This window comes from Mesocricetus auratus, unplaced genomic scaffold (genome assembly GCF_017639785.1).
Source record: "Mesocricetus auratus isolate SY011 unplaced genomic scaffold, BCM_Maur_2.0 Super-Scaffold_100023, whole genome shotgun sequence".
NCBI lineage: Eukaryota > Metazoa > Chordata > Mammalia > Rodentia > Cricetidae > Mesocricetus > Mesocricetus auratus.
The window spans coordinates 23,958,328-23,985,528 of NW_024429204.1; the positions used below are offsets into that span (position 1 = coordinate 23,958,328).

Consider the following 27,201-nt stretch of genomic DNA (forward strand, 5'->3'; position numbering starts at 1 on the left):
ACCGCGTCCTCTGCAGCTTCTTTGCTGTGATATAAGCATACAAGGTGCAGTCTGACTTTGGATTCTCTGCCCGCACATCTTAGAACAGGCTGTGTCCTCAGTTATGCTGATCTTCCCCAGACCCAGGGCTTCGGGAGAACGCTGCACATTCCCAGTGAGACCAGCCCTGCTGCTGCCCTGGCCACTGTCCCTATGCTGTCACCCGCCGGGTCTCTTCTCCAAGGCTCTTTTCTCTGTGGGCTTATCATCACCTAACCTGCTGGGTGGTTTATGTACACCACTCACTCTGTGTCTCTGCTCCTGCAGCTCCCAGAACAAAGGCGTTTGTATCTACATTGGTCTTTTTCAGAGGTCACATCATTGCCTTGAAGCGCCTGAAATAGCAGGGACTAGAGCCCTTGTTGTATATTTGTTGGGTGGGTAAGCAGAAAGACTCCTGGAGGATGGCAGAACAAGAGAAGGAAGGGAGAAAGGAAAGCCACGCAAAAAAAAAAAAAGGAGGCGGGGAGAAGGGTGGGGGCACAGAAAAGAAGTGACAGGGGCAGAGACAGTTGATGAGGTGACCCACTTTTCCCCAATGTCCTCTGAACTTTATACACACTTGGGGCATATGCAGTAGGACTTCGAAGCCTGGAATGACCTCTTGGGTGCCCCAGGAAACAAGGACCTCCTGCTTCTGTTTTGCCAGCACAGGCTCGACGAAAGAAAAAAAAGGAAAGTGTTTAACTGGGGCACTTGGCCATGAGCTTGTGACTCAGCGTGACACATTGTAGACTCACGCTGCCTGCTGGTGATAACTGCGGCCCGTCGCAGCAGTGGGGTTTTTCCAGATGAATAGTTTTGGGTCTAGGGAGAGCTTCGCAGGGCTGGAGAGATGGTTCAGTGGTTAAGAACACTTGTTGCTCTTGCAGAGGACCAGGGTTCATTTCCCAGGTCCACCTAAATGTAATCTTCAGGATTCTACAGGCACCACCAAGTATCCAGATGGCGCGCATGTATACATGAAGGCAAAACAGTCATACACATAGAGAGAGCTTTGTTGGTCAAGGTCTTGATTCATGAGCATGAGGGCATAAGGTCAGATCCACAGCACCCATGTAAAATCGATAGGTGTGTTGTCACGTGTTGTATTTCTAGCCCTGGGGAGGTAAACACACATGGATCTCTGGAGTTCACTGGCCAGCCAATGAGAGACCTGCATTCCAAGAAGAAAACTGGGTAACATCTGAGGAATTCCTGAGATTGTCTTTTGGCCTCCACATTCATACACAAACATATGTATACACACAGACACACACCCACATATCTGCACACAAATGAACATGTGTATACATACACACATAGCAATGTATTGCTTTAAAATTATCAAAGTAACATATGCAAATTCATACAGAAGAAAATAACCCCTCCCTATCTTTTTCCTGCATTTGTACATATGGTTTACACTATGCACATAGTATAACCTGTTACACCTGCATTCCTGCCACCCCTGAACATGTGCCCATGAAGTAAACAGGGAGGAAGCTCTCAGAGACAGTGGATGCTGGAAACAGGCGCATCTTAGACCAGTCCTGAGCCCGACTCTCTGTGCCTGGGATCTCTGACTAAGGTTTTATTGTAACATGATCACTTCTTGTGCTATGCCAGGGACTCAGGCACCCTCCCAATTACACAGGACAATTGGTAAGAATGACCCCTTGCACATGCAAACTGCCCCACTTTAACAATAAATAGCCCTACCGTGCTTTGGTTTCTTTAACTATGCAGTAGAGATCATGATTCCAGGTCTCCAAAAAAAGCTATTATGGGAGTCATATTTGATAACTTTGCCGTGTAACAAATCTAGCCACTGAAAACAAAAGTCATCTTTGGGTCCTATCATTTCCAAAGATGGAGCATCCAGGCTTGGATTAGCTGAGAGGATCCAGCTGGCACCGGGTCTTCTAAGACTGTATCCCCCCAAGGCTACTTGGAGGCTCTACTCCCTCCAGCCAATGTTCCCTTGACACATTAGCTTCCCTTTGGAGCTGCTTATGAAATGGTCACCAGCTTCCCACAGAATGAATGAGGCAAGAAAGACAAACAAAGAGCTAGTTAGAAGCTGCAAAAAACACAACTCCTGAAAATGACAGACCGAGTTACACACTCAACTATAGAACGACACCGTTGCTACTGCCTTACGGGCTCGCCAGCGTACAGTATGGGAGGGAGCTAAAGGAATCGGCACAGCTGGGAGACTGGAGTTGGCTGCCGCTGCTTGAGAAACTCTCTGATGGTTTGATTCCTGTGGGAACTGGCTAATCAAGAAGGCATTTTCGTCTGCTTATAGACGATATCCCTTTACCGGTGCAACCATATGTGGAGTGGGAATTATTTGGCAAGACAAGGGAGGTCCCTTTTGGGCTGGTTCTCCTTCCAATGTGGAGATGGTAAAACCAATCTTAGAGAACGAGACTAAGATCTTCCCTGTGAACACACAGGAAACACGTGCTTTTGGACATGACCCTCGGCCATCTATGCTTGGGTAACTGGTAAGCCTTGAGAGACATGGCTCCAGGTGTCTCTTAGCTGTTGGTGGCCTCTTGAGATTCCCAGCCCTTATATCCTGGTCTCTGAATGCATTTCTAGGGTAGCCTTGAGGACAATAAATGACTGCTTTCCCTTTCTCAAGGAGAAGCTACACTCTGTGTCCTAATACCCAGGAGATGCAACCCTCTGCCCTCACGTCATCCTCTCTTATGCTCACTTTATGATGGCTTCCTAGCTATTTCTAGAATATTCTAAGCATGCTTGTCCATTCCACACCTGTGCTCCTGAGACTCTCTCATGCCCAAAACTTGCTTATAACTAGACGTTGTATGATTATTTATTTCTGGCAACCCCCTTCAAACTTTACCTCCTTTTTGAAGCAGAACATGTATTCAGACAGGGGAATGACTGTTCTGCAAATTCACCGCGAACCATTCTGGATGCATTGAAAGTACTCGCTAATACTTGTTAAATTATGGAACCAACGATGACATGAGTGAAGCCTGCACAGGCCCAAAAAGTACTTTGAAAATACCTCCCACACCACAAGATGCTACCATTAGAGCACATTACAAGATGCCTGTTCTTTACCATTCCTCATCCAATCCTGCCACCTTCCAAAGGATAAAGACCAGAGATGCTAAGATGTTGCTAACATCAAACAAACCAAGCCATGGAGCCGGAAGTTCACAAATGTGAGTTCTGGCTGAATTGTGGGGAAAAGAAAGCCAGGAATGATCTCAAGTGAGTCCCTGCAGATTCTTAACAGCCAGTGGCACATCTCGTCACCATTCAGAGGAACAGTTTTTCCCCATCAGTAGACAGTCAAACTGACTCGGCACCAGAGGGTTCCATACAACGGCTGAGGATGAAGAGCATGGAGTGTAATAAGCTTTCAGCAGGTGCTCTCTGAGTCTGAGGGTTGACTTGAAGGTGCCCGGCAACAGTGATGGTACTTGGTTGACATGACCACACCCTCTTCACATGCATGCCCTCACCGTTTCAACTGCTGCACTTGCTGCTGTTCTCAATCCACGGCAGATGCTGAGGTCAGAGAGGTGTTCTAGCCCGCTGGCAATGACTGACGTGTACTGCCATGGATAAAACCCTGAGGCATTTCTGAGTCAGCGAACTGAGGCTCTTGAAGAGAGGTGGCCACATGTCCTTGGAGATCCTGTCAATTTTGAAGATGGTGAAATGGAAAGAACCCACCTCACAGCAGGGTAGGACTCTAGACATTCCCAGTGTCTGATGACCGCTGCATGAAATCTCGGCAGAAGTGTGCAGAGCTGTGTACACTCGAGCTTTCTCAGTCGCACGGTCCTAACACCTAGAATCCAGTTCACTGTCCTTGGAGCCCATCTTCCCCCTAGGTAGAAAACCTCACTTCAGAGAGTAAAGACAACAAACACTGTGTTTACACAGACAAACCTCTCTCCCTCCCTCTCATCCCACACCCCCCACACACACACTCACACATACATGCTCTCTCTCTCTCTCTCACACACACACACACACACACACACGCTTACAAATGCACATACACACATACCACACCATGCTATACCATACTCTCTCCATCATGGAGTGTGCGGACCCACACCATGACAGCCTCAGCATGCCCTAGGAACCCTTCAGAAGTGCGGTGTCTCAGATCTAGACAACGCCTCCAGAATCAGATCCCCTGAAAGTGAGGTGGGCGCTCACCTGTTTCCAAAAGCCTTCCAGGCTCTGCAGCTACACTACAGTCTAGAGTTGATGTATGTAAAAGCCTCCCTTCTCCTCATCCCCTCCTTCTCTCTTCTCCTCACCCCTTCTTCTCTTCACCCCCTCCTTCTCCTCACCCCCTCCTTCTCATCACCCCTTCTCTCTTCTCCTCACCCCTTCCTTCTCCCTTGTCCTCACCCCTTCCTCCTCCCTTCTCCCCACCCCTACCTTTTAAAGAGCTCTAAAATATACCACAGCTTCTGCTGGTCTTTGGCAAATTTATGTTTTTGACATCACATCTCACGTGGTCCAGGCTGGCCCCAGATCACTAGGTAGATGAGACTGACTTTCAACTCCTAATCCTTCTGCTTCAGCTCCCCCAGCGCTGGGGTCACAGGTGGACACCACACCCAGCTCTCCTCTCGACCTTAAACTGACCTCAGAGAACAAGGGCCTCCAACCTTGGCATCATGCTCAGATGACGGCCGGTGCCCACCAGACCTGACAACTCGGCTTTGAGAAAGGCATCTCCCTTCTAGAAACACAATCAAAGTCACGTTTGGGAGGAAAAAAAAAATAAAGGCACAGAGAACCCGGCCTAATAGGGAAGAGGCCGGCTTTGGGGAGGGAGCAGGGGCCTCAGTGAAGGGACTCTTGGGGCCTTGCTGCCTCGCCAGCATTAGGCCATAAACAGTCCCAGCGCACAGCGTCCGCGATGGCCTCATTTGGCGCTGCTGGCCCACTTCAGTCATATAACGAGCGATAAAGGAAGACAAGGGCGAAATACCCTCTAAATAAAAGATGAGGTAATTTTGAAGGCACATTAGGGTTTTATGTGTATTGTGGCTTGCTTTTTTTTATTCAAACCCGGGGAGGGCCAGCAGAGCTCCTGCCAGGGGCTGTGGCCCTCCATAAAGCGTCCAGCGCGGTGGGTGGTGCAAACAGTCCAGGGCTCCGCTCCGCTGTTTGGACTCTTTGAACAACGCTCTGGAGAGACGTGAAGAAGGCCGTTTTCACTGTCCCCTTGGCTTAGGTTTCATCGCACCAATTGTTGTCATCCCAAGAATAAAACTGAGGCCCCCTGCCTCTGAGCTTCCTCTCCAGCTTGCGGCCCCCAGAGGGGGAGGGTTTGAGAAAGGCCGCAATGGGACAACAGAGACCAGTCTTGAAATGACTAACGGGGACGGCTGCGGCCTGGAAGCTGTACTGGATGGCAGTCCGTTACAGTGCTGACGAATGGGCATGTGTGAATGACACAGGAGCCCAGAGAGCACAAGACGTGTCATTTCCAAGGGGCGCAGACGATGCAGGGAAATCTGTACTTAGACCTTGAGGAAGACTAGCTGTTCTGAAGAACCAACGGTCCCCAAACTACCACCAAGTCTCTTCCGGGCCCCGGTGTCTCATGCACCAAACGGAGGTTGCACAGTGACATCAACAAAGGCACTGGCATCCCTCAGGGCTTACCACAGGCTTGTCTTAACCTCGGAGCTTTGCCAGCCCAGCTCTAGAATCCTACAGGATAATGCAATCAGCCTGTACTTCACCACTGTGGAAGTTACAGCAGACACAGATGTAAAATGCGCCAGACACTTGATACAGAATCAAAATTCAAAGCCACGCTGTCCGACTGCACAGCTCCTATTACATATGGCAGATAATTGGACTAAACACTGGGAACAGTAGCACAGACGCACTACTTTTCACACATTCAGGCAAATCAGTAGCTAGCATACTCACCCCATTTGACAGATGAGGACATTGAGAGCCACAGAAATCAAACTAAAAGCTAACACCACAGAAGCCAAGCACTGAAGCGATAAACCTCACTGGAGGAATGTAGGAATCATATCATGTTTTTACTGATTCGTCTGCAGCACATGTAAAAGATGCATGCTTGCCTTCTTGTTCTTACCTTCAGCACAGCCTTCGGCCCTTGAGGTACACAGGTGCATGCAGGGAAAAATGAGAGGGTCATGCAAGCCTTTGAAGGGGGTTCTTCAGTAAAGTGAGGTCTCTACGCACCAATCACCCAGGAAGCTCACTGTTTTCCCTGCCCACAGGGACACAGACACACAAGCAAAATCCAAGAGTTCCTAAGGCAGTCAGCCTAATTCCTTAAGTCAATGGAAGCAAATTTCCACTGTTTCCTCAATCCTTTCCAGGCCAGGGGCTTCTCAACCCAGGAAAGGACACACTAGGTCTCCACCCTGACCCTAGGAATAATGAAATGATGAGTTGCTTCAAATTTGCCTTCATTATCTGTGGGCACCCATCACCACCACCACATCCCAGAATAAAACACTTCATCCTGGCATTAAAAAAAAAAGCATGGAAAAAGAAAGCAAAAACAAAAACAACTAGAAAGCAATCCTTCAGGACGACAAAATGGGAATTAACCAAAGTTGCTGCTATCCAAGACCCCACTCACTTTCTACATGACCTTGAGCAGGTGGCGTAAACTTGTGTGACTCCGTTTCCTTCACCCACAAAAACCAATTAGTGACTATTTGCCACTATAGTGCAGCTGGGGGAGAGGCATGGGTTAATACGTACAGAGTTCTTGAAACAGTGTTTAGCATCACCACAGACACTGCCCACTGCTACTCTGTTAACATTTCTGGAGGACCAGCTAGGACTAAGATGAGTGACAAGAAGATGGTCTATACAAAACATGGTCTATACTATCCATGGATTCAGTAGCTTCGGGTGAAGCAGCCTGAGACCTCTATGGGGGAAGCTTCTAGCATACAGAGGCTAGTACTTTCTCTGTCAGGCTCAATGGTATAAACTTCCAGATCCAGGGAGCCTGGGCTCAATCTCTGATTTCTCACCGAATAGTAGTGAAACCTTGGCCAGGTTAGGTGCCTACTGGAATCCTCAGTTTCTTAACCTGCAAAAAAAAAAAGGAGGGGGGATGACAGTTCTTTTCCTGGATGCATTGTATAGAGATAGTTTCCTTAAGAAGTATACGGGGTCTGTAGCAAATGATTAAAAAACAAGTCATTAAAGAACTACAGGCAACTAAGGAATGCTGAATGGGAGAAATAGTCTTCCCCAGGGAAGAGAACACCAATACTAAATGGTCAGCCCTGAAAATGTGCATTCAACATTCATACAATAAGGATGTTTGTCCCACTACATTCATAGCAACATTATTTGTAATGACCCGAACCTGGAAGCAGCCTAGATGCCCCTCAACTGAAGAGGGGATAGAGAAAATGTGGTACATTTACACAATGGAGTACTACTCAGCAGAAAAAACAATAGAATCTTGAAATCTGCAGGCAAATGGAAGGCACTAGAAGAAATCATCCCGAATGAGGTAACCCAGTCACAAAAAGAGAACCATGGTATGTACTCACTCATTTATGGATTGTAGACATGAATCAGGGGAGTGCCAGCATACAATCCCACTGTCAGAGAGTCTAGGAAACAGAACCTTCATCCAGCAACTGATGAAAGCATAGGCAGATACCCACAGACAAACACTGAACTGAACTCCTGGAATCCAGTGTCAGAAAGAGAGAACTGATGGGCAAAGGAGTTAACAGTGGGCTGGTTTAACCCACAGAAACAGTTGACCTGAACAAGGGGGAGCTCTTGAACCCAGATTGATGGCTGTGTAGAAAGCATGGGACTGACTCAGACACCCTGAATGTGGGTATCAGTGAAGAGGCCTAGGTAATCTATGGGGCCTTTGGTAGTATTTATCCCTGGTGTAAAAATGGACTTTGAGCCACAATATGAGAGGCTCTCTCAGCCGGGACTCTTGGGGAAGGGCCTAGACCCTGCCCTGGATGAAATGACAGTTATTGGAGATCCACCATGGAGTGCCTCACCCTCGTTGGGGATCAGACTGGAGATTGGGTGGGGGGCTGGGGAACCTGGTGGGGAAGGAGGGGTAGGAGGGAAGGGAGAGGGAGCTGGGATTGACATGTGAAACAAGATTGTTTCTAACCTAAATAAAAAAAATTGGAAGAATAAAAGAAAATGTGCATTCAAGTAGCATCACAGAGACTGAACAACCATCCAGACTGAGCAGGTTATACCTATATATTTAGGAATATATGTATTGATAAATATATAAAATGTATACATAAATGTATGCATCCATAATTAATGAAAGTAGTCATGAATTTGAAAAAAAGAGCAAGGTATACATGGGAAGGCTTAGAGAAGGGGAAAGGGAAATGTAATTTCATGATAGTCTCAAGAGATAGAAGAATAATTAAAAAACAAGTTATCATTATTCTTATTGTTGCTGTTGGATTCCTTGTTTGATTGATTTTCGAGAAAGAATCTCATGTCATCAGGGCTGAGCTCTGAGGCCCAGCCTTTACTTCCTGACACTGGGACTGTAGGTGTGCACCACCACACTTAGTTATTGTTGTGGCTGGCAAGATTAGGATCACATCCTCTTTTCCAATCTAATGTAAACATCGTCTCTTGCAGACATCGTTCTATGTTCCTTTCTGCTGAAAGTTCATCCCTCAGATTTACTTCTACCTCCCTCCAATAACTTATCAGTTCTCATTTTGTTTGAAAAAATTTTTGTGCCCCTGCTTTATTTACCCCCACTGGACTATGGGTAGGGTAGGGACTTCATCTATTTGTTATAGAATTCTCTGGTTTTGTCAATTGGTTGGTTTTGAGACAAGATCTTTCTTTTGTAGCCCAGGTTGACCTCTGTGGTATTTAGAATGAGAAGAACTCCCGTGGGCTCGTATACCTTAATACTGGGTCCTCAGTCGGTGGCACTGTTTGGGAAAGATTAGGAGGTGTGGCCTTGTTTGGGGAAATTTGTCACAGGGGCTGGGCTTCGAGGTTTCAAAACAGCCCTGTGATTCCTATTACAATCTCTTACAATCTCCCTGTGTCTCTGTGTGTCTCTGTCTGTCTGCTTCTCTCTCTCTCTCTCTCTCTCTCTCTCTCTCTCTCTCTCTCTCTCTCTCTCTCGGCTGTGGTTCAAGATGTGAGCACTCAACTTTCCCTTTGCCTCTGTTAGAGGCATCATGGCCTCTAACCCTCGGAATCTGCAAGCCAAATGTTTGTTTTCTTTTATGAGGTGCTTTGGTCGTGGCGTTTTATCACAGCAATCGAAAAGTAACTAAAACAGCCTCCAATTTGAAGTCCTCCTGACTGCCCCTCCCAAGCTCTGAGATCACAGGCCTATGTCGCCATTACCTCACTGGCTTGTTTTGCCTCTGTCAAATACTATATTCCAGGAAAGGGTATGAGGGTACCTCCCCCTGGGACACAGATGTCATTAGCATTCTCGGGAGACTAGTAAAGCCATTTGCTGAGAGCATCAGCTGCAGCTTCTGCAGCAGGAAAGAGACATCTTTGCATCAACCATCAGAGCCCAGGTATTATAGTTCAAAACTGATGCTGGGCTGGGCTTCAAGCCCAGTCCCTCCTCGCTGACTCCCAGAACTTTCCCAGTACTCCTCCCAGGATTCCCCTCACCGTCTCATCCATGCTATTCACAGATCCATTCCCAAAAGATGCCCGCTCCGGCATTCAGCACCAGCATCAGGGTGCAGAAGGCTAGGAAATAGCACATTTCGGGTTTCTGGATGAATTGTGAGGCAAGACTGAATACCTGCTGCCCCCAGGCACTCTTCTTCCAGACATCTAGGATCCTGGAAATGGGGCTCATTTCAGCGGGGGTAGGTGCTTCTTGTTCAAGCTCCTAGCTCAGTAAGCCCCACTGATAGACAGAACAGATACCCCAAGCGGGACAATCACTGAGACCTCATTCCTACTGAAGGACTCAAGGGAATGTCTGCAGCAAGTCACATTGTATCCCTTCCCCCTTAGCCACACAGTCCATCAGGATGCCCCACTCAAGTCAGCGCTTTCTGTCTTCACAGCCCCTTCCTATGCCCTGCTGCTCGCCAGGGAAACTCGCTTCTTTCTGTTTTCCTTCTTTAATTTAAATTAGAAACAAGCTTGTTTCACATGTCAATCCCAGCTCCTTCTCCCTCCTCTCCTCCCCCGCCCCCACCAGTGCTCCCAGACCCCCACCCAATACCCACTCTGTTCTGCAGGGAGGGTGAGGCCCTCCACGGGGGATCTCCAGAGTTTGCCATTTCATCCAGGGCAGGGCCTAGGCCCTCCCCCACGTGTCCAGGCTGAGAGAGCATCCCTCAATGTGGGATTGGCACCCAAAGTCAATTTGTACGCCAGGGATAAATACTGATCTACTACTCAAGGTCCCATAGATTGCCTAGGCCTCCTCACTGACACCCACACTCGGGAGGTCTGGATCAGTCCCATGCTAGCCTCTCAGCCATCAGTCTGGGGTCCAAGAGCTTCCACTTGTTCAGGTCAGCTGTGTCTGTAGGATTCACCTGCCCAGTCTTGGACACTTTGTTCATCACTCCTCCCTCTCTGTCACTGTATTTCAGGAATTCAGTTAAGTGTTTAGCTGTGGGTATCTGCCTCTGCTTCCATCAGTCGCTGGATGAAGGTTCTAGGATGGCATACAAGCTAGTCATCAAACTCATTACCAGGGAGGGGCATTTAAGGTAGTCTCTCCACTATTGCTTAGTTTGCCAGTTGGTGTCATCCTTGTAGATCGCTGGAAATATCACTACAGGCAGATCTCTCCTCCAACCTCAAATGACTCCCTCTATTATGGTTTTTCTCATCCTGCTCTCCTCTATTCTTCCCTCAACTCAACTTTCCTGCTCCTCCATGTCCTTCTCTCCCCTCTCTTTTTTCTAGCTCCCTCTCCTCTCCCCTCATGCTCCCAATCTGCTAAGGAGATCTTGCCTCATTCCCATTCTCTGGGGTACCATGCATATCTCTCTTAGGGTGGCACTCCCCTGATCTATGTCTAAAATTCATATATGAGTGAGTACATACCATGTTTGTCTTTTTGTGACTGGGTTACCTCACTCAGGATGGTTTCTTCTGGTGCCATCCATTTGCAAATTTCAAGATTCCATTGGGTTTTTTTTTTCCGCTGAGTAGTACTCCATTGTGTAAATGTACCACATTTTCTCTATCCACTCTTCAGTTGAGGGGCATCTAGGTTGCTTCCAGGTTCTAGCTATTACAAACAATGCTGCTATGAACATAGTAGAACAGACATCCTTGTTGTATGAATGTGTATCTTTTGGTATATGCCAAAGAGTGGAATTGCTTGGTCTTGTGGTAGACTGATTCCCATTTTCCTGAGAAATCTCCATACTGATTTCCAAAGTGGCTGTACAAGTTGACACTTCCACCAGTAGTGGAGGAGTGTTCCCCTTTCTTCACATCCTCTCCAGCATAAATTGCCATTGGTGTTTTTTGATTTTAGCCATCCGGACAGGAGTGAGATGGTATCTCATAGTTGTTTTGATTTGCATTTCCCTTATGGCTAAGGATGTTGAACACTTTCTTAAGTGTCTCTCAGCCATTTTAGACTCCTCTATTGAGAATTCTCTATTTAGTTCTGTGCCCCACTTTTTAATTGAATCCTTTGGTGTTTTGGAGACTTCTTGAGTTCTTTGTAAATTTTGGAGATCAGCTCTCTTCAGATATGGGGGGGGACTCACTTCTTCAAGGCACTCATCAGAGACAACCTGTTCATCTGGGCTTTAATTTTTCAGCAAGCAAATATTTGTGGAACACTTCCAAAAATTGAGGCCCCTGCTAGGCATGGGGAACAGTTCACCTTGTTTGACAAGCATTAAACCAGAGCTTACAAATAATTAATTACTCGTGTGACTATTGTGACAAGACCCAAGAAAGAAAATCAGCGTTTGTGTGTGAGGACCAACAGGAAAGCATTAGCTAAGCAATGTTGCACCCTAGAGCAGTCACGGATCCCTAGGGACCATGTGCTGCACACCACACCTCTTCTGACATCCTCTGAGCTCCTCCATGAACACGTCCTTCAATTACTCATCAACAGTGAAAACTAGGAGAGGCTGAAGGAGTCAGAGCCATTCAGCAAGCAATTCCTCTGAGACAGAGTTGGACTGAAAATACCTGGTGACCAACTCCATGCCCATAGGTGCCGCTGAAGGACTGTCCAGTAACCAAGTAAGCAAATGACTGAGAACTGAGTGAAGACAGAAAGAATAAGAACCCTAGTTCCTAGGTGGGGTAGCCCTATGTGTCGGCCTTCCAGACAGGTCTCAGTGTGAGCCTGCTGTTCTCTTGTAGCTGTGAGACACACCCTGTTCACTATCATTAGTGCCCACAGCTAGATGCAGTAGACAATGCTCATCATATGAGGAATGTATTTGGAAAAGAAACATACCTGTGCACTCCCTCAGACAGAGGACAATACTGTGTGCTCCAAGTAGACCTGCAACTCATGAGGAGGGACTGGGATACGAACTTTCAAAAAACACACAGCATGATGGAGAGTCGGGAGAAGGAACACTCAAGATCCAGACCCAACAAGGGTGTCTTCCAAAGATGAAGTTCCTCCAGTGTATTACAAACAATGGGCATTATAGTTCATAATTATTTGCTTTATTTCGCTTCTTCAGCCCATTTATCATTTGTATACAAGAGAGATTTTTTGTTATCCTGCCACATTGCTGAAGGTTTTTCTCAGGTAAAAGAGTTCCCAGATAGAATTTTTGGGGTCACTTATATAAACCATCATATCATCTGCAAACAGTGAAAGTTTGACTTCTTCCTTTCCAATTCATATCCCCTTGATCTCCTTTTGTCATCTTATTGCTTTAGCTAGAACTTTGAGTACTGTAACAAATAGATATGGAGAGAGTGGACAGCCTTGCCTTGTTCCTGATTTCATTGGAATTGCTTGTGAGTTTCTCTCCCTTTAATTTGATGTTGGCTGTCAGCTTGCTGTATATTGCTTTTATTATGTTTTGTTATGTCTCTTGTATCCATGGTCTCTCCAAGATCTTTATCATGAAGGGGTGTTTGATTTAGCTTCATTGACTTAATGTTGGGTTAAGGTTGCAAATCTACATCAGCTGGGAGAGTGCTTGCCTGGCATACATACAGACCTGGTTTCTATTTGCAGCAAAGTATAAAGTATACATGGTGTTATACACCTGTGATATCAGTATCTGGGAGGAGGATGCAATAGGATTAGAAGAACAAAATCATCCTCGACTATATGCAAAGTTTAAGCCCAGCTTGGGTTACATGAGTCTCTGTCTCAAAAGCAAGAAACCAAGCAACAATAACAGAACTACTGTACTTCCTTGACAAGCTGGTATGATATCCAACAAGCAAATGTGTGTGCATTCTAGTAGGTTAGGCATTTAGGATCCTAATAGTTATTAGCTGGTCAGGCATTATGATTAAGTCTCTTTAATTATAATCATTAATGGATATTAATTATATAAATTGTTGGGTTTCACTGTAGCACTCCGTGTGTGCACATAAGTCTTAACCATTCAGTCGTGTTAAGTTCTCAAATCCTCACAGCATGGCCCTTCCCCACTGCGTTCCTGAGAACTGGGTCACACTCGTTGTTGCTTCCGATGCCTGTCTTCCCTATTCCACTGCGACTTCCTTCGTCAGGAGAATGAGCCTCTCTTGGTCCCTCCTTGCTATGATTTGAATGTTAAATGTCTACCACAGATTCATGTGTTTGGACACATCATCTATAGCTGGTGATACTATTTTGGGAGATGCTGGAACCTTTTGGATAGACAGCCTGAGTGGCATATATAAGTAACCAGGAGCAAGCCTTGAGGGTTATATTTGGTCCTGATGTAGCTCTCTGTTCTTCTTCATCCTCATCATGTGAAAACCCACTGCTGTCTGCTTATACCACCGAGCTTTCCCTTCCGTGATGAGTTGTAACCCCTCTGAAACTGAGTCAAAAGAAACCCTTCTTCACTGGAGTCACTTCTGACGGACTTTACGTAAAGCACGTATCTTATGTATTTTATGTAAAATCCTTATGTATTTTATCAGTGACAAGAAAAGTAACTGATACAGAAATGCTCACTGCTTATCTCCTGCAGAGGACTCAATAATAGATGCCCAGTTTCTGTGCCACCTGGGGGACCCTGCTGCAGCCAATGAAAATAGAGCCATTCACCGAGGCATCTGGACACGTCTAGGCCCCCATCACTGACTTAGCATCAACAATGATGTCATAATCACCCAGGATGGGTTTCATGTCATCTAGATGACATCCCTCACCACTTCATTTTCCTGCTTTCTCCCCCCCCCCAGGACCACACATCCTTTCTTTTGCTTTTACGTAATTTTTTCATGTATCTTTCCCTTTCTCCAATTCCTCCTAGATCCATCCCACTCGACTTCATTCTCTCCCTGCCTCCCTTCCTCAAAACAAACAAACAAAACTCCAATAAGACAGAAATAACAAATCAAAACAAAGCACTACCAAAAAGAACATGCACAAACATACAAATGGAGTCTAATTGGGTTGGCCAGCAGCTCCTGGCGTGAGGCCTGCCCTGGAGTATGGTTGATATTCCCAATGATACTCCACTGGGGAAAACACATTTCCCTTTCCTGGCTGTTGTCAATTGCAAACAGCTTCCCCGGCTAGGGGTTGGGAATCTGGGTCCACCTCTTCTAGGATTTTGTTTGGCTTGAATATGTGTAGGTCCTCTGTGCACTGTCCCAGTCCCCACGAGTTCCTACGTGCATTAGTCCTGCTGTGGTTGGATGCTGCTGCTGCCTTGGAGTCAGCCACCATCTCTGGCCCTCGTAATTTTTCTGCCTCCTCGGCCACACACATCCCTGAGCCTCGAGGAGGGTCGTTTGATAAGGACGTTACATTTAAGAGTGAGTCCTCCATTAGTCTCTTGGTTTCTGTGTATTTCCCAGTTGTGGGTCTCTGTGTTAATTACCGTCTGTGACAAGAAACTTCTCTGGGAGGGTTGAGAGATGCGTGGATCAACAGACAAAGCAATATGTCATTAAGAGTCACTCTGTGTTCCTTTAGCAGAATATTAATAGGTTTCCCCCTAAGCAGTAGGTTTCTATATGGATTTTTAAATGGCCTTTTGTATTAGTTGTCCCTCCATATATTATCTAAGACCATGCTATCTTAAACACCCCAAATCTCAGAAGCTAAGGAAGGTTGAGTCTGGTTAGTATTTAGATGGAAGGCCAACATCTTTTCAAAACAAGGACTTACTGATAAATGAGTCTTCATATATTTTTTTAATTTATCCTTTGAGAATTTCAAACATGTATGCAATGTATTTTTATCATATCCACTCACACTTCAACATCTCTCAGGCCTCCCCCAAAAGTATCTTCTCTCAACTTCATATCTTCTTTTTACTTTGTTTCTTATTAAAAACCCATTAGGCCTAATTCCTGTAGCCTACATGCACCTAGGCGGAGGGTCATTTGATGAAGCATGAGCAACCTACAAGTGGTCACACTCTCTCAGAAATATGCCACTCCCTCCCCAGAAACCAATAGCTCCTTAGCTGGCAGGGAAACCATGCAGTGAGTCACTACCCCAGCTGTGATGGAATATTTCCTGGCTTGATCTTCTCCGGGTCTTGTGCCGGCAACCACGGCTGTTCTGTGTGTCAGGAATGCAATGGCAATGTCATGTCCTGAAGACATTACATAGCCTTTCTCCCCATTCCCTGGATCTTACATTGTTTCTGTCTCCCCTTCCACAATAAGCTCTGAGCCTTAGGGACAAAGACTTGTGGTAGGTGTCCCATTTAGGTCAGAAAACTCACAATCATTTACTCTCAGGAGTTGGACCAAAAGGACCTACTCTGACCAAACTGGACAGAGGCTCAAATTTTTGGATACAGACATAAATATGACCATCTAACAAAAAAAATGAACAATAGTAGCTTCTCCCCTAGAGCCCGTAGCCTCCACAGCCATGGGTTTCTGACCAGACTTGTAGAGGTGAGCATGTATCCCCTCCAGTGGAGCAGACCTCAAGTCCAATCAGAAAGTGGTTAGCAGACCCTTAAAGAGTCGGCTGGGGAGATTGTTCTGTTGCTGAAGTGTTTGTTGTGCAAGAAGCCCAAGAACCTGAATTCGAATCTCAGGACCCACAGAAAAAACTAGGTGGAGGGCCATTGAGATGACTCAGTGGGTAGGGGCACTTGCAGCCAAGCCAAGTGATCTGAGTTAGATCACCAGGATCCACGTGGATGGATAGAGAGAGCCATAGTTGTCCTTTGACCTCTTCATATGTCATGACTTAAGTCCTAATACACACAAAAGGAAGGAAGGAAGGAAGGAAGGAAGGAAGGAAGGAAGGGAGGGAGGGAGGGAGGGAGGGAGGGAGGGAGGGAGGGAGGGAGGGAGCGAGGGAGGGAGGGAGGGAGCAAGGGAGGGAGGGAGGAAGGAAGGAAGGAAGGAAGGAAGGAAGGAAGGAGAGAGAGAGACAGACAGAGAGAGACAGATGGAGAGAGAGAGAGAGAGATTTACCCCATAACAGTCATACAGTTATTGCACTGGCAACAAATCCTGCTGGGTAAGTATTGTAGCATGTGAGGTCCGGTGCTGAATAAAATTATTATTTTTTATGTTTTTTTCTCAAAGATGCTTGTGTAGCACTTTCTATCATTATGAAAGCTAGCTGGCAGGGAGGAGGTTTCCTGTCCTACAAGTGTGTGATATCTTCAACAATAGTGTTTTGCTGTCTTTTTCTGGGGGGAAACCAAAAACCATGGCAATAACCTATGTTGTTTTGTGGACTTCTGAGCCTCCCTGACCAACAGCTCATAGATGGGCATCCCATGGCTGACACTGAGGTTTTTGTTTAATACCCTATGTCTTGTGGGAGCAGTATTGTCCATACATGCAAGGCACCCTCATTCAAACTCCCTTCCTCTTAATTAAATATTACTAAATTCTTTATTATTTTAAATTATATGCATTAGGGTAGCATACACATAGAAGACCTGGTGCTCACAAAGACCACAGCTGCCGAAATCCCTGAATCTGGAGGTACAGGTGCATGTAAGCCATTCATAGGTGCCGGCATCAAACTCGGGTCCTCTGCAAGACATGCTCTTAACTGCTGAGCCATCACTTCATCCCTTACTTGCTGCTTGCTTTTTAAATTAGTTAACAAGACAGTGGAGTTTCCATGTGGCTTTTCATAATCCTTAGTTTTGGTTAAACAACTCTCCATACCTTCCTTCCCCCAATGCATTCCCACCTCCAGCCCCCAGTGCCCACCTCCATCCCATCACAAGTCTTCTACCCATGCCCACCCGTTTTGACCTCTTCCCTTCTCTATCTGAATGACCCTTCCTACCTCTCCTCACTTTGGGCTATTCCTGCCCCGATACCCCATCTGTTATCCATCTTCCATTCTTCTCTGCCCACACATTTTCTCTCTGCCTCCCCATCCCGGCTAGAGTATCATCCCCTAGAGCCCATACTGACTTGGGGGAAATCCCTTCTTCAGTGCATCTCAGAACATCACAGATCTGTTGCTTCTAGAGCTCAGCTCAGTAGGAATGTTATATCATGCCCTTTCGTTTTTACTGTGCGATTCCGTGCCTGAGCTAGCAACACAAAATAGAGCCGGGTTTGAGAGGGTTGCCGAGTTCCCAAAATCTAACCTGGGAGAAAATAAGTATCCATCCAATAAAAGAAGCCAAGCATGGGAGGGAAGACATTGAAGAAAAAAATGCTAGAGTCACTTAGAAGGTCAGAGAAGTCTTTCTTCTGGTCCACCAGAATCATCCCCTGACTTCTCATGTGCTGACCTTCAGTGAACAATCTGGTTCAGGTTGACTTCTGAAATCCACACAACACTGCCAAGAGAACCCCAGACCCCCTCAAAAAACACAAAGAGACATGCATGCTTGAGGACATGAGGGGAAACATAAAATAACCCTCAGAAATACGTACAGTGATTTTCAATGTCATACTAATTTTGGTTTCTTGTATATATGAGCTACCAGAGAGATGAATGCAAAGAATCTAAGCCTTCTTCCTGCTTCCTCCTAAGACTGGTAATTCTGAGACAGGGTGGAAAGTGGCACCCACCCGGGCATTGCCCTAGAAAATCATCTGATGTGTCTGGATTTTTCCCCATCTGAGAAAGATGATATTTGTCTCACTAGGAGTGAAGAGGGTTAATTAACACTCGCAGCCTTTTGAGATCTGGGGTTAAAGAAACTGATAAAAGAGTGTCAGCACCCAGCAAGCCACTGGGCTCTGAGAAATTTAATCAGGATGAGGAAGCCACTGCGGCACCCTGGGCCCTCTCATCATCCTGTCTTCTCCGCTGGCCTTTCCTTGTCCCCTAAGCCTGGAATCCTTGTCACCATGCTGCCATCTATCTCACTGTCCCCTGCAATCCCATCCTCCTTTAAAAATATCAAATCCTGCAGAGACATTGGGGGACCTACATGCTCTGCAAAATCATTCTCCATTCATTACTCGCTCATCTATGCACACGGCAAAGCTTAATCGAGCATCCATGTCCCAGCCTGCCCAGAGCACTAGCAACACTAAGTTTAGCATCTCTGACCTCATGAAGCTGGGACTGGTACCCAGCCAGGCTACAGACAGCATCCGTGGACATTTTCCAGTGACTAGGTCAGGATTGAAAGCCACAGTTCCCAAGATCCAACACACATAATTTCTCTTTATGGTACTTCCCATCACACATCAAGACGTGTGGTCTGACAGATGTGATTGATTACTGGATAAGATATCACCTGAGTAGAACTCAGCACATTAGATGTGTGGGTGGTCCATGAGATTCGGTTCAAATCTAAGTCTCTCTTGGTAATGTCAGCTGTATCTTTCCTGGAAGCAGGAAGAAAACATGTTCTCAATGAAAAAAAGCACCCAAGATGCTGCTTTTCTCTAAACACTTCTTCCTAAATGCCTGCCACCTGCCCACCTGCCTCGATGGCCACCACTGGGTTCCTCCCTGATAGAAAACTCCGAGACCCTACTACTCCCTCTCATTTGTTTCTAGGAGGAATTTACCAGGAGTAGGTAACAATGTACATTCTCAGCCAACCTAGCAAAGGTCCCTGGTCCTGCCCCTTCCTGGCTGCAAGGCATTTGGCAAGGCAGTAAACCTCCCTGGGACACAGAACAGCAATAATCCCAATCTCTTAGAGCTGCTGTAAGGACCAAATGCACCTCTGCCTGCACCCTCCAGGCCTGACATATAAAAATGTTTCCATGAGGTCAGTGGCATCTCTCTCCAAGTCATGGCCACGTCCACGGATGTATATATACCAGGTTCTTTTATTATTAATTTTAATGGTGTTTTGCCTGTATATATGTCTGGGGGACAGATCCTTGAGTTACAGACAGTTGTGAGCTGCCATGTGGGTGCTGGGAATTGAACGTGGGTCCTCTGGAGAGCCATCTCTCCAGCCCCCTATACTGGGTTCTTAAAACAGGGCAAGTCGGCCTGAGCACCATGACTTTGTGGCTTCAGGACAAAAAGAATTCACTGTCTACACTGCCCAGTTTGTTACCTTCTGCTCTTCTGCCCTGACACCTTTCCTGTGACAATCTTCAGCTGCAGGTGGCTTGGCTGAGTTCCTGTAGCATTCCTCATATGTCCACCAATTGGCTTTCTCCTCTGAGTGTTTCTGAATGGGTGTACACCACCATTTGGAAAGCTACTGGGTTAGTTAATCATTGCACCGATCCCACGACACTGAGGCTAACCTGATAACAGGTTGGAACAAAGTTCTGTGGTCAGCACAAATGAGAATGGGCGCTTCTACCAGCTGATTCATGGGGGGAAGGACATCGGGTAGGGGAGGGACTGGGGGCTTCAGAAGAGGTTGACAAGCAAGGGATGCTCCTCCTAAGCAGTTTGAATTAGCTGCCTTTTGACAAATTGTATTTGAAACCATTTCTGAACTCTCCACAAATTGAGAGATCGGGCAAACCGAGGCTTTACCTAGGCCAGGAGCTAACGCAGCCAGACCCGAGAGATGACAGCCTGCTTCACAGGACTGCCACCTCACAGGCCGTGCTGTCTCGGTGACCTGTACCAAAGTCCTGGAGGGAGAAGAGACGTTCCAAAGAAGGTACTCCCTTCGCCTGCTGGATGGTGGCCTTTCTTCACCCGCAGACGACATCGTGTGTTTAACAGATGTGTGGGCGGAGAAGCAGAGGCTGACCGCCAAAGAAAGGGTGACTCAGCCTTCTCCCTTTCACGTTTCAAAGGCGCGGGCCTAGGAGCAAAGAGCTCTGCCTGCGCCAGACTGGGAAGCGACCTCACAACCACCAAAATTCCAAGACCCTTCTCTTTCAGAAACGGTGGGCTCTTGAGACTGGAGAGAGAGCTCTGTGGTTAGAAATGCTTCATGCTCTCTCAAAGGATCAGTGTTCCATTCCCAGCACCCACGTCAGACACTTCACAACCTGTTCATTTCCGAGCACCCACATCAGACACAACCACCTCCAGGGCAGCTGGTGCCCTGCTCTGGTATCTGTGGGTGTCCCGTGCATGTGCACAGACACACACATCCGCCCAAATCAATAACAAAATAAGTGTGTTTTTTTAATTGTGGGATTTTTAATTACTCTATTTGCTTCCTCTGGTCTTGAACAAAAACTGCCTCTGTCACAGAGAGTGAGTGGGGTTATCCTGGGCCTGGGTCTACTTCACCCACAGGAAAGGACCAATTAACTTGTCTCACAGTTAAACTTGCCTATGACTTACGACCTGGCCTTTGTAAGATGGTCACAGGCATGCTAGGGGACAAGATAGACTCCAATCTTTGTTTTCATTTGACCAAACTGTAAGTCAAATCATTTTCCTTCACCAATTTCTGTTTTCTCATTTTTGGGGTATTCAAGGGAGTCTTCTTCTCCACTGAAGTGTGTGGTCATGGCAACAGTGACCCACAGCAGCCTCTCTGGGATCAACTGCCTCACTGACTTCATTGCTTCCTTCGCCCCAGGAGGGGCTAAGTTTTCTATGCCCCGCTGGGCAGTCTCCAAACCTTTGAGTATATTCTTCCTTTAACCTAGAAAGTTCTACCACTCAAGACTCTCCTGCCTCCCTCTCCCTCTCTGTCTCTTTCTGTGTCTCTCTCTGTCTCTCCCTGCCACCTCCAGGAAGTCTTTCCTGATTACCGTCTCCAGTATACCCATCCAGCATTCCAGCCTAAAGAATCTCAGTTATATTTATTACTGCTTAAATAGATTAACTCAAAAGTGACCAAAAGCAGCCGGGCAGTGGTGGTGCACACCTTTAATCCCAGCACTCGGGAGGCAGAGGCAGGCGGATCTCTGTGAGTTCGAGGCCAGGCTTGACCGACAGCCTCCAAAACAATACAGAGAAACCCTGTCTCATAAAACCAAAAAAAAAAAAAGTGACCAAAAGCATCAATGAGCATGAATTAGCTTAGTATCATAGGACCAGGAACCTGAATGCAGCCTTCCTGGGTAACTGTGTCTTGGGCAGTTTCATGTTGTAGAAACCTAACACCAAAGATTAGGATGAGGCAACAAGGTTCACTTCAGCCAATCACTGAACTTTTTTGGGCTTCAACTTTCTCCTCTATAAAACGGGAGTTGGATGTACATTTTTGCACTTGTATGCCGTAAAGACTGGGTGTGAATTCATGCATTTCAGCGCAGTGACCGTCCCAATCATAATCAGCATTTGATACATGCAAAATATTACCATTATCCCCAGTGTACCATGACAGGCTACAGCAGAGTGTATATTAAAAATGTAAAAAAGACGAATTTAGAAAACACAAACAAACAAACCTGCTTTTAATGCTACCATTAGTGTAGATTAGAGAATTAATTCCATCCTAACTCCTGATGTCTGGGTAACAACCAGCCAGGAGTCCATAAACATAAAATCAGCTCCATCTACCTTTCATTTGAGAAGAAAAAAAAATCAATGCATTTTTGCTCTCTCCTCTTAGCCTTTGCTTATTCAGATGCCCAAATAAGGTTACTGTGCAAAACACAATTGTGCAGTCTATAAATGATGAACAGCTCCTCCACAGAGTCAGAATCTAACGGGGACACTCTAAGTGGATTTCTTTGGCCTGAGTCTCTTTCTGTCCCAGATCTGACCCTAGACAGAAGTACGGGCAGCCTGGTTGGCATATAAAAGGCCCAATTGACCTGCTGACCCAGTTTGCGCAGGAGGCTCCAAGCAGAACCGTTTTTAGTAGCTGCTTTAGGAACAGCTTCCAGCCACAGGAGGCAGAAGCTGCTCGTTGGATCGTTCTCTGTGATACTTGAGCCATACCACATGCTGGGTGCTGGACTTAGAGACCCATGGGGTCTCTTCCACTTAGAAGCCATGCCCGGCCAACACCACACTGTTTACTGCTGTCTTGACTCTTGAATTCGTTCTGCTAAAGAAAAAAATAGCAGGGCTTTTCTATTATTTCTAACACAAGTCCCTGACAGCAAGACAAGCTTTAGTGGAAAAATTCACCTCACTGCCATCCAGGATCCAGCTCTTTCTAATTAGATGGAATGCTGCATTCTCTACCATAGCCAGCATCCTTTTTTTCCCCATTGCCCTCAGTAGCCACATTGTTAGGGATCTGTGTGGTCCAGAACAGAAACCCAAAGCAGTCCTGATCGCCCCTCCAGAGCGCGGCTCACAGAGTCAGGAAACCGCGGCTTCTTTTTCACCATCCCCACTGAACCTAGAGTCCCATGGTGACAGGAAGAAGTCACTGCTGGCGTTGTTGTCCCTGGTTTCCGGTTGACATTGTACAGGGATGGAAGACCATGGGAGCACCTTCCCAGACAGAACAGAAGTCATCACAGCTTACCTAAGCACAGTTCCTCAAATCTTTCCGGCCTTCCCCAGTGTGGCTTGCAAATCAGGAGGGACCGTCACAAGGTTGGAGAAGAATCAGATAAGGGAACACATAGAAAGCCCTCGATGCCATGCCACCCGTGTGGACAGTAACAACACTGTAGCTTTCCTGGCCAATCTTAAGCCTAAAGCTGTACAAGCCAGAGCACAAGATTGGTACTTGTGGAAGTGGCTACCAGGTCTCCGCTCTTGAAGGGGAGGGGAAGAGAAAGAGGGAGGGGGAGGGAGAACTAAGACCAGCTGTGGTCTCATCTGATTGCATGGTCCCATGAGAAACCCCAAACCAAACGGTCACCCCCCCCCCAAAGACCTGTCAGCCTTGAGGACGAACATTCATTACTGGGTGTTAACGGTGTTAAGGATTCAGGCACTGTGCTGGCCTGCCCCTGTCACCTGGAAGAATGCACTCGGGCAGTACCCTGCTCATCCCAGGGTTCCATGGTTGCACAGACTTCACGCAGGTGCAAAGGACCCCTTTAAAAGACAGACTCCCATCCACTTAGATCTCTTCCCCACTCTCTTCCCTGCTGTTCCCCTGGGACAGACAAGACTTTTCCTGTCTCCCTTTCTCTTCTGTCCTCTCTCTGTGTCTCTTTACCTCTGTTCTCTTCCCTCCGCTCCCTTTCCCGTTCCAATAAAGACTTCTCACTTAAGCTCTGTCTACCTGGCATGTTTAGCGCCCGCCTCAGTCAACCTCACCCACTGTGGAATCCTCCAAAGGTCCCCCTCGCAGTATCATGATGAGCTGCCCATCCAAGGGGACACAACCACCCAAGAGAAGGATGCCACTATGCATCTATTTCCCCTGGATTGAAATGCGGGGGCTTGAAGAGCGAGGTACCTGCAAAGCTCTCAAGGAACAAGTAAGACTCTGGAGTTCTCTCCGCAAGATGATATAAGCAATAGACACCTTCATGAGCTTCCTCCAAGGTGTGCGTGGAGCTCCAGGAAGGCAACAGCGGAGCTGTGTCACCCTGACTAGAACGGCTCTTCAGCGACACGGCTGTAGAAGTCATCCGTGCTCCTGTGAGTGACCCCAGTCAACTCACTGGTGCACTGAGATAGACTTGAATGGAATCGTTTTTTTGTGGTCTGTTCTCCCGTCCTGTCTCAGGTGAATAGTGCTCATTCATACCCCCTCAGAAAGTCATGCAACAGATATCATCTCCGCACGTCTCGAGGAGAGGAACTTGTACTGACATAGGCCATACCTCTAGAAAAGAGGTACCTGTTGGAGTATGAGCCCAACCACCGGGCCTCAGTACCCAGGAATCAGACAAGCCACCAAAAGCATGGCTGCATGAGTGAAAGCCATTAAAGGCCTCCTCACATGTCTGTGCACCCTCCCAGCTACAGTTCATGCCCAAACTGCTACAGTGTTTGGTCTCTGTTCTCCTTACAGTCTTAGGTCTATAACCATCGACACACAGCTCTTGGTGGTTCTCCAGCCCCAATAGCAACACTTCAAGACTTCTAAGAAAGCCAATATGGGGCTGAATCTGTCCATAGCATCTGTGTCTGTGTCTCCAGCACCTGGCTCAGTGCTTGGCATGTGTCACACAGACACTCTGCAATACTGTGACCTTGGATAGTCAAGGCTCTGGATAATGCCATGCCAGTTTCTTGAAGTCATGAACGTGAAAACTGTTACTATTCAAATTTTGAAGCCCAGTTGCCAGTAAAATCCACCTTAGGCAGTGCATGTAGATGGAGTGTCAGATGATTTCAGTAACTCGGTGTCTAGCAGTCTGACAAGTGTCAATGAGACAGTCTTCAGATTCCGCCCCCTAAGCTTACCACCCAGCTCACCCTAGTCTACACATTGTCCCCCAAGATCTTAAAACTCTCAGCGAGTATGTTTGTCTGGGGCAATGTAAATTTGTTAGGTCACCAACTGCTTACACCTGGCAGAGGATAACAGTCATGAATATGAAGACCTCAGAGGTCTCCCCAAGGAGATTCCATCATTTGGAGGTCACACATGTGTACACAACTCCAGATAAAGTGCAAGGACTGAAGGGGCTTAAGAAACCATCCTAAATTCTGCTGAAAGTAACCAAGGCCATTCAGGCTTCATGTAGAGGGGGAAGGTATAGGTTCATCTTGAAGAGTGAGGAGGAGTCAGGCACGAGAGGACACCAATGGAAAGACATCCCGGCATGTGGAGAAAGGGAGGGCAGACTACTTGTTGGGGAAGAGGGTGTTGATGGGAAGGCAGAGATGGAACCCCTCAGATTCCATCTGTTTGCTTTGAGTTGAACTGGGGTCACGTGTAGCCCACAACTTGCTGTGTAGCTGAGGACAAACTTGAACTCCTAAATCTCTTGTTTCTCCCTCCCAAGCACTAAGATTACAGGTGTGAGCCATTCAGCCAAACTCCAGAAGCATACATTCTAGAAGAAAAAGCTCACTGAGGCTCTCCCAGAGGGATGAGTGATGGAGGAAGCCCTTCTGTGTATATGTTTGTCTTACTGGCTGATAAAGTACTGTTGGCCAACAGGGAAGCAAGACAGGGGGGACTAGGAGAGGTGGAGGATTCTGGGAAACAGAGGCACAGTCAATCACCATGTAGGACACAAGAGGAGTCTAGACCCTTTCTCTGGTAAGAGAAGACGACGTGGAAATACTCAGATTAGCAGTTATAGGTTAATAATTAAGTCAAAACTAGCCAATAAGAAACCATATCCAAAGCCAACAGCTTTATAATTAATATAGTGCCTCGTGTGTTATTTCGGTGCTAAAGCAGCGACGGGACCCAGGCGGGATCCCTCAGCAGATGAGTCCATGCCCATACCAAAGAGATAGCATGCCTCGAGAATGGAAAGAAGTTCCATAGACCTCCCATACCTGCCCATTGCACCTTTTCCATCTTGCTGTCCTGAATCTGCATTCTTCATAATAAACAGGAAAATGAATCCTGGAGGGAAGGAAGGAAGGGGAGAGGGAGAACGAGTTGCTAAGGTAAATCATATCACTCTAGTGCCACACCCATCATAACAGCTCATTGAGAACCAGTTGCATTTCAGAATTGTATACACACTCATTATATCATTTAATCCTTACCTCTGTCATACAGGTATTGGAAGCCCCCATCCCCACTTCACATGAAGACTGCAGACGCTGAGAGCTGGCCCAGCATGATCTCCCGAGTTAGAGATGGGGGTCTGAGTTCATACTCAGTTCTTCGTGACTCCTTAAACAGCCACGGTACCTACTGCCCTCTATCTACTGTGGTTTGACACCTGCGTGTCTGCACCTGATAGGGCACATCAAGGCCAACTGAGTCCACATGTGTCTGACCAGGCTTCTTCCTAGCTGCTCGTTAATTCCCTCAGATGCCCCCCTCCGCATTAAAAGGATGCTGGGTTCCTGAAATGAAGAGACAGTACGTCACTAATGTGTGCTAAACTGCCACGCAATTCCTGTAGAATTAAATTACACATTCAATGAATAAGCAAATAATTCATCAAGACGAACGTTACTTCTGTGAATGCCAAGGTGAGACTGGGGCCATTTATTTATCAACGTTGGTTTAAAAGAGAAAAAAAAAACTCACGACGAAGTAATAAATAATCAACTCAAAATTTATGCTCAATCAGGAAACCATGCATAGTTCTCTTTTCTTAGATATTTTTTCCATATGATACTCAGAAAAATGAGCCCATGCATACTAAAGTACATACACATACATTATGTAGAAACTCTCTTTCTCCCTCACACACATTCACATAAACAGAGAGAGAGGGACAGAGAGAGAGAAAGACAGAGACAGAGACAGAGACAGAGACAGAGACAGAGACAGAGACAGAGACAGAGACTGGGGGCGGCGGACATAACACCTGTACTACTCTATGCTAAACACCTTCAAGGGCAGGAAAAATATTGCAAATTTCATAGACCCTGCCTGGCTAAGTGCCAGGGCCCCTGGATAAGGGTCACCCCCACTACCCTAGGGCTCTGCAGTGTCAGCATCACCAGGGAGCCCACTGAAAAGCTCATCTCAGCACCCCATCCGCTTCGAGAACTGCTGACTCGGAGACTCTGGGACCAAGGTGCTTTCCCTAGGTGATTCTGATACATACAGCTAATGTTTGAGTCGTGGTCTTAGATGTGAGGAGCCCAGAATTTCCCTTACATGGACCAGAGTTTGAATCCGGATGGATAAGCCTCAGCTATAGGACCCTAGGCCAATTATTTTAACTTTTCTGAGCCTA

At 46.7% G+C, this 27,201-nt stretch overlaps 1 long non-coding RNA gene across 1 annotated transcript; it reads right to left on the minus strand.

Annotated features, from left to right (window-relative positions):
• Window positions 1-1,082: 1,082 nt before the first annotated feature.
• On the minus strand, window positions 1,083-26,170 carry LOC110342564. The gene is made up of 4 exons (XR_002384674.2): window positions 26,051-26,170; window positions 25,835-25,904; window positions 7,071-7,129; window positions 1,083-1,195 (listed from the first exon to the last, which is right to left on the minus strand). It is a non-coding gene; the product is annotated as an uncharacterized LOC110342564 (long non-coding RNA).
• Between the last annotated feature and the right edge of the window lie 1,031 nt (window positions 26,171-27,201).